Raw genomic sequence first — 8,570 nt, forward strand, 5'->3', positions numbered from 1 at the left:
AAGGCAGAGCGACGATACTACGAGGTGTTATACGCACCGAAAGGCAAGTGCGAGAGGCAGCCCCCCCCAAAAAATGTTTTTTTTGGGGGGGGGGCACGGGGAGTTTTGCTAAGTCAGGATGGAGACCTGAGCCAACTCCTTGTGCTTACCGTGGGGAGCGGGTGACGAGGCAAGCACCGAGCTATGCAGTAATGCGCACTGTATCGCCCATACACATTCACAGCCCGGTGCGTTTGGTGAAAGCTCCTCATCGTTGTCGGGCTAAGATTGGCATTCAGCCAGGACGGGTTGTGCCAGCCATAAGCTCCAGACCTCCAGTACGCCTTCACAGCCCAGTACGTCCTGTTCCTGCTCCCCGCACTCGCCCTGAGGTGCGTGTTACTAGTCTGGCGCCTCCAAAGCCAGCCCCACGCATCAGGCCTCCAGTGCGTCTGCCTAGCCTAGTACGTCCTGTTCCTGCTCCCTGCACTCGCCCTGAGGTGCGTGTTACTAGTCTGGCGCCTCCTATACCAGCTCCACGCACTCTCCCTCCAGTGAGCATCCATTACCCGGTACAGCCAGTGCCTGCTGTGAGCACTCGGCCATTAGTGTGTCTTCCCAGTCCGGTGAGACCGATTCCTGCTCCACGCACTCTCCGTCCAGTGCGCATCAATAACCCGGTACAGCCAGTGCCTGCTGTGAGCACTCGGCCCCCAGCGACGCTCCTCAGCCCTGAGCCTCCAGCGACGCTCCTTAGCCCTGAGCCTCCAGCGGTGGTCTGCAACCCAGAGCCTCCAGCGGTGGTCTGCAACCCAGAGCCTCCAGCGGTGGTCTGCAACCCAGAGCCTTCAGCGGTGGTCTGCAACCCAGAGCCTTCAGCGGTGGTCTGCAACCCAGAGCCTTCAGCGGCGGCCTTTAGCCCAGAGTCTTCAGCGGCAGTTAGCGGTCCGAAGCCTCCGGCGAGGATCCATGGTCTGGTTCCTCCGGACATACAGAAGCGGGGGGATCAGCGGGCAGTGGGGGTACTACGCCCGGAACCAGAGCCGCCGTCATAGACATTAGTCACCCACCCTACCCTCCCTTTGTGTTTTTTAAAAATTATTTTTGGCTGGGTGCATTCGGAGTCTGGGTGCATTCGGAGTTGTTATTTTCTATGCTAGAGTGGTCAGGGCGTGACAGGGGGGGGTTGTGTTTGTTCTATGTTTTCTATGTTGTAGTTCTATGTTTAAATTCTAGTTTTCTATTTCTGTGTTGAATTGTTTGGGGTTGATCTCTAATTGGAGGCAGCTGATCCTCATTTGCCTCTGATTAGAGATCATATTTAAGTAGGGGTTTTTCTCATTGTGGTTTGTGGGTTATTGTCTTTTGAGTAGTGTGTTGTACTCTCTGCGTCACTGTTTGCTGTTTACATATTTTCAAATTGTTTAGTGTATTGCATTTAGTTTCACTATAATAAAATATGTGGAACTACGAAAACGCTGCATCTTGGTCCGCTCCTTCGAACAGCCGTGACAAGAAGTTAATTGACAGCATGCCAGGGCGGATTGCAGAGGTCTTGAAAAAGAAGGGTCACCACTGCAAATTTTGACTCTTTGCATCAACTTCATGTAATTGTCAATAAAAGCATTTGACTATTATGAAATGCTTGTAATTATACTTCAGTATTCCATAGTAACATCTGACAAAAATATCTAAAGACACTGAAGCAGCAAACTTTGTGGAAATTAATATGTCATTCTCAAAACTTTTGGCCACGACTGTATGTGCGTCGCGGAGAGACCTGATTGTCATTTTTGGCGCGCAGGGACACTGCAGCGAGAGAGTGAGAGTCACGCCTGATGCGTGGATTCTCCATCAACTCATTCCTGCTTGCTATATTATCGCTGGTCAAATTGACAAAATAAATGTATAAATAAATTTGTGCACAAAATTTTGGAGAAATAAGCTTTTTGTGCATATGGAAAATGTCTGGGGTCTTTTATATCAGTTCACGAAACATGGGACCAACACTTTACATGTTGCGTTTATATTTTGTTCAGTATATATTAGTCATTAGATAATATATAAGTCATTAGATAATTAAGAGATTATGAAGCATTACCTCAAATGAAAGATTTTTTTTCAATTGCATAAAAAACAATTGGAATGCATTGTTATTCAAAACTACATGATTCAATTATAAAGATGTTTACATCTTAAATTAGCATAGTACAATGGCTCATTGTGCAGTAAAACAGTATTATAATACCTTTCGCTAAAGCCACAAACCAAAATGTTGGTTGGAAAATAAATATAAATTATCTTAAACAGAAATTACCCCCAGCGCTTTTGGATGCCCCATCCGGAATCTTCCCAGCACTGAGAAGACTGTCTGTACCAGACAGTGAGGGAGAGAAGTGTCCTTCATTACGTTTCCAGAAGGATGCACATGGGTGATGATCACCACCCCATTAGTGGTTGTTGTTACAGAGCTGGACATTTTCAGAGAGGAGAACAGGATGTTTATAGTAAGAGGTGATCTGACCAGTGAGTGGTGTATTGTTGAGCCTGGTTATTTGTACTCTACCTGGAACCTCCGTTAGTCATCCATCTGTGACGAAATGACATAAATGAACAGTGTGTCAACCAAGTCATTCTGCTTACAATTTGAACTCTCTCTCCTTCGAATATAGGCTACTAATGAACGTTTCCAACGTTGCAGGAGCTGCATTTACTTTGCTTTGTTATGGGACAATGTGGACCGCGTTGACTGTTAATGTAGCAACTACTTGCTTGCGGAGGACTACATGAGCGAAGTAGCAACTCTTAGCAAGCAAGTAGAAAACCTACATAAGCTACTGGGGAACCCACACCCACCTACTTTTTCTTTTTCTTCCACCCCAGTAGCCGGACGCCGCTCTGGTCTGATGGATGTTTCGCCGCCATGTCGGCTCTCTACAGCCTACTGGCCGGTGCTAGGCAAGGTTCCATCCCCGAAGGGGTCTCCCCCTTCCCTGGAGAACGGAGCTGATCTCGATCCAACCAACCAGACATGGAGGCACGTCACTCGCCGTGGAAATCGAAGGCGGCGTCCTCTGGCAACAGGGGTCTCCATGGAGATGTTGAGCCCGGAACTGACACAGACCAGAAACAGTTTTGCCGCCCTGGATCCAGAGGTTCCGGCGCCTTCGTCCGTGGTGGCTTCCCAATCAAGATCAGATCCGGAGGTACCGGTGTCTTCGTCCTCGGCTCTGTCTCCCTCTCCGGTGGCTTCTACCTCGGGTTCAGATCCTTGGAGCTCCCAGCCTCACCAGACTGTGAGGCTGCCTGAGAGACCGGCCACCAGCTGTCATCATCGGCAGCTCTATGGTGAGAAACATCTCGGTCCCCAAGGCAAAAACCCTGTGCTTCCCAGGAGCACGAGTACAGGACATAACAAGGCTGCTTCCGACTGTTCTACCACAGATGTCGGGAGCTGACGCTGTCGTAGTCCATGTTGGGTCAAACGACATTAGGAGGGCTAGCTCGGAACATTTGAAAATTGATTTTAAAGAACTGATTTTAGCATTAAAAGACTCCACAAAACGGCCAAACATTTCAGGTCCAGTACCATCGTTGGGTCGCGGGTGTGAAAGATTCAGCACATCTGGCTAAAAGACTACTTTAGCTCTGCTGGGGTCACTTTTATTGATAACTATGACACCTTCTGGAAACAGAAGATACTCTACAGGAATGACAGAGTCCATCCAAATCATCTTGGCTACTGGACTCTGCCCACACATTTCAAGGCTGTGTTGAAACAATGACTGGTAAATGATCCAAGACCAGCTCAGTTAATCCCTACCATTGTGACAATAAGTCTTCATAATGCTGCATCAAATGTACATGATCTTAGGGGCATTGGCAAACACAATGTAAGTAATTTAATTTATGTACCCCTAATTGCACCGAATACATCTGTTTATCCTACAGCTATTGTAAGCAGTAATCATGAGCCTATAAACCAGAGTTACACTGTTAGCACTGAGGCGGTGTGCAATAGTAGGGAGACCACTTTATGCAGCTCACCCTGCACTATCAGCTCCAATGTAAATAACACGAGTACGTCTACCTCTGATAAGCTTCCCAGTAAAGCATTAAAAAACAATCAAGCAACCCAGAAAATTGCTAAAAACAGCCCATATTAACATACGTAGCCTAAAAAACAAGGTCCATGAAGTCAATAACTTGCTTGTAACAGATTACATTCATATTCCGACTATCTCTGAAACTCACTTAGATAATACCTTTGATGATACAGTGGTAGCAATACATGGTTATAATATCTACCGAAAAGACAGAAATGCCAACCAAGGCGGTGTTGCGGTCTATATTCAGAACCACATTCCTGTAAAGCTTAGAGACGATCTAATGTTAAATACTGTTGAAGTAATATGGCGACAGGTTCATCTGCCTCACCTAAAGCCCATTCTTGTGGGAGGCTGCTATAAACCATCAAGTGCTAACAGTCAGTATCTGGATAATATGTGTGAAATGCTTGATAATGTATGTGATATCAACAGAGAAGTATATTTTCTGGGTGATTTAAATATTGACTGGCTATCATCAAGCTGCCCACTCAGGGAAAAAAAATCGAACTGTAACCAGTGCCTGCAACCTGGATCAGGTTGTCAGTCAACCTACCAGGATAGTTACAAACAGCACAGGAATAAAATCATCAACATGTATTGATCACATTTTTACTAATGCTGCAGATATTTGCTTTAAAGCAGTACCCAAATCCATAGGATGTAGTGATCACAATATAATAGCCATATCTAGGAAAACCACAGTTCCAAAGGCTGGGCCTAATATAGTGTATAAGAGGTCATACAATAAGTTTTGTAGTGATTCATATGTTGATGATGTAAAGAATATTTGCTGGTCGGTGGTGTGTAATGTGGAGTAACCAGACGCTGCACTTGACGCATTTATGAAACTACTTATTCCAGTTACTAATAAGCACGCACCCATTAAGAAAGTTACTGTAAAAACGGTTAAATCCCCTTGGATTGATGAGGAATTGAAAAATTGTATGGTTGAGAGGGATGAGGCAAAAGGTATGGCAATTAAGTCTGGCAGCCCAACTGATTGGCAAACCTACTGTAAATTAAGAAATCATGTGACTAAACTAAATAAAAATAAAAATAAACTACACTATAAAACAAAGAAAAATTATATAAAGAATGATAGTAAAAAGCTTTGGGGCACCTTAAATTACATTCTGGGAAAAAAATCGAACTCGGCTCCTTCATTTATTGAATCAGATGGATCACATTCATCACAAAGCCCACTGATATTGCAAACTACTTTAATTACATTTTCATTGGCAAGATAAGCAAACTTAGGGATGACATGCCAGCAACAAACGCTGACACTACACATCCAAGTATATCAGACCAAATTATGAAAGACAAAAAATTTACTTTTGAATTCCGTAAAGTCAGTGTGGAAGAGGTGAAAAAATGATTGTTGTCTATCAACAATGACAAACCACCAGGGTCTGACAATCTAGATGGACATTTACTGAGGATAATAGCAGACGATATTGCCACTCCTATTTGCCACATCTTTAATTTAAGCCTACTAGAGAGAGTGTGCCCTCAGGCCTGGAGGGAAGCTAAAGTCATTCCGATACCCAAGAATAGTGAAGCCCTCTTTATTGGCTCAAATAGGCGACCAATCAGCCTGTTATCAACCCCTAGTAAACTTCTGGAAAAAAATGGTGTTTGACCAGACACAATGATATTTTACAGTAAACAAATTGACAACAGAATTTCAGCATGGAATTGACACTCAACAAGCACAGCACTTACACAAATGACTGATGATTGGCTGAGAGAAATTGATGATAAAATGATTGTGGGGGCTGTCTTGTTAGACTTCATGCAGCTTTTGACATTATTGATCATAGTCTGCTGCTGGAAAAACGTATGTGTTATTGCTTTACACCCCCTGCTATAATGTGGATAAAGAGTTACTTGTCTAACAGAACACAGAGGGTGTTCTTTAATGGAAGCCTCTCAAATATAATCCAGTTACAATCAGGAATTCCCCAGGGTAGCTGTTTAAGCCCCTCACTTTTTTACATTTTTACTAACGACATGCCATTGTAAACTGAGTAAAGCCAGAGTTTCTATGTATGTGGATGACTCAACGCTATACACGTCAGCTACTACAGCGACTGAAATGACTGCAACACTCAACAAAGAGCTGCAATTAGTTTCAGAGTGGGTGGCAAGGAATAAGTTATCCCTAAATATTTCTAAAACTAAAAGCATTGTATTTGGAACCAAACACTCACTAAACCCTAAACCTCAACTAAATCTTGTAATAAATAATGTGGAAATTGAGCAAGTTCAGTCGTGTGGTCAGGTGCCACAAAAAATGATTTTTTTTGCAATTGCAATTGGCTCAGAACAGGGCAGCATGGCTGGCCCTTGGATGTACACAGAGAGCTAATATTAATAATATGCATGTCAATCTCTCCTGGCTGAAAGTGGAGGCGAGATTGTCTTCATCACTACTTTTATTTACAAGAGGTATTGACATGTTGAATGCACCGAGCTGTCTGTCTAAACTACTGGCACACAGCTCGGACACCCTTGCGTACCCCACAAGACATGCCACAAGAGGTCTCTTCACAGTCCCCAAGTCCAGAACAGACTATGGGAGGCACACAGTATTATATAGAGCCATGACTACATGGAACTCTATTCCACATCAAGTAACTGACACAAGCAGTAAAATTAGATATAAAAAACAGATTAAAAAACACCTTATGGAACAGCGGGGACTGTGAAGCAACACAAATATTGGCACAGACACATGCATACACACACACACACACACACCACACACAATAACATACGCACTATACATACACATGGATTTAGTACTGTAAATATGTGGTAGTGGTGGAGTAGGGGCCTGAGGGCACAGAGTGTGTTGTGAAATCTGTGAATGTATTGTAATGTTTTAATATTGTATAAACTGCCTTAATTTTGCTGGACCCCAGGAAGAGTAACTTCTGCTTTGGCAGCAGCTAATGGGGATCCATAATAAATGCAAATACAAATACTGGCTTTGTCCTGATGTTTATTAAACATTTTGTCATATTCTTAATTTAGCTGTATTCTATGTTTTTTATGTTTTGAGAGAAGGTCTGTCTGTCTGTCTGTGCGTGTGCTTTTTTTGAGTGGGTGTGTACATGGATAGTGGCCATGTATCGTGACTGTATTATCTGTTTCCTGGAATAACTTTACTTATAAACTCAGCAAAAAAAGAAATGTCCCTTTTTCAGGACCCTGTCTTTCAAAGATAATTCGTAAAAATCCAAATAACTTCACAGATTTTCATTTTAAAGTGTTTAAACACTGTTTCCCATGCTTGTTCAATGAACCATAAACAGTTAATGAACATGCACCTGTGGAACCCCCGCTTACAGACGGTAGGCAATTAAGGTCACAGTTATGAAAACTTAGGACACTAAAGAGGCCTTTCTACTGACTCTGAAAAACACCAAAAGAAAGATCCCCAGGGTCCCTGCTCGTTTGCGTGACCGTGCCTTAGGCATGCTGCAAGGAGGCATGAGGACTGCAGATGTGGCCAGGGCAATAAATTGCAATGTCCGCACTATGAGACGCCTAAGACAACACTACAGGGAGACAGGACGGACAGCTGATCACCCTCGCAGTGGCAGACCACGTGTAACAACACCTGCACAGGATCGGTACATCCGACCATCACACCTGCGGGACAGGTACAGGATGGCAACAACAACTTCCCGAGTTACACCAGGAATGCACAATCCCTCCATCAGTGCTCACACTGTCCGCAATAGGCTGAGAGAGGCTGGACTGAGGGCTTGTAGGCATGTTGTAAGACAAGTCCTCACCAGACATCACCGGCAACAACGTCGCCTATGGGCACAAACCCACCATCGCTGGACCAGACAGGACTGGCAAAAAATGCTCTTCACTGACGAGTCGCGGTTTTGTTTCACCAGGGGTGATGGTCGGATTCGTGTTTATCGTCGAAGGAATGAGCGTTACACCGAGGCCTGTACTCTGGAGCGAGATCAATTTGGAGGTGGAGGGTCTGTCATGGTCTGGGGCGGTGTGTCACAGCATCATTGGCCTGAGCTTGTTGTCATTGCAGGCAATCTCAACGCTGTGCGTTACAGGGAAGACATCCTCCTCCCTCATGTGGTACCCTTCCTGCAGGCTCATCCTGACATGACCCTCCAGCATGACAATGCCACCAGCCAAACTGCTCGTTCTGTGCGTAATTTCCTGCAAGACAGGAATGTCAGTGTTCTGCCATGGCCAGCGAAAAGCCCGGATCTCAATCCCATTGAGCATGTCTGGGACCTGTTGGATTGGAGGGTGAGGGCTAGGGCCATTCCCTCCAGAAATGTCCGGGAGCTTGCAGGTGCCTTGGTGGAAGAGTGGGGTAACATCTCACAGCAAGAACTGACAAATCTGGTGCAGTCCATGAGTAGGAGATGCACTGCAGTACCTAATGCAGCTGGTGGCCACACCAGATACTGACTGTTACTTTTGATTTTGACA

The sequence above is a fragment of the Salmo salar genome, chromosome ssa05, assembly GCF_905237065.1.
Source record: "Salmo salar chromosome ssa05, Ssal_v3.1, whole genome shotgun sequence".
In the NCBI taxonomy this organism is placed as follows: Eukaryota; Metazoa; Chordata; class Actinopteri; order Salmoniformes; family Salmonidae; genus Salmo; species Salmo salar.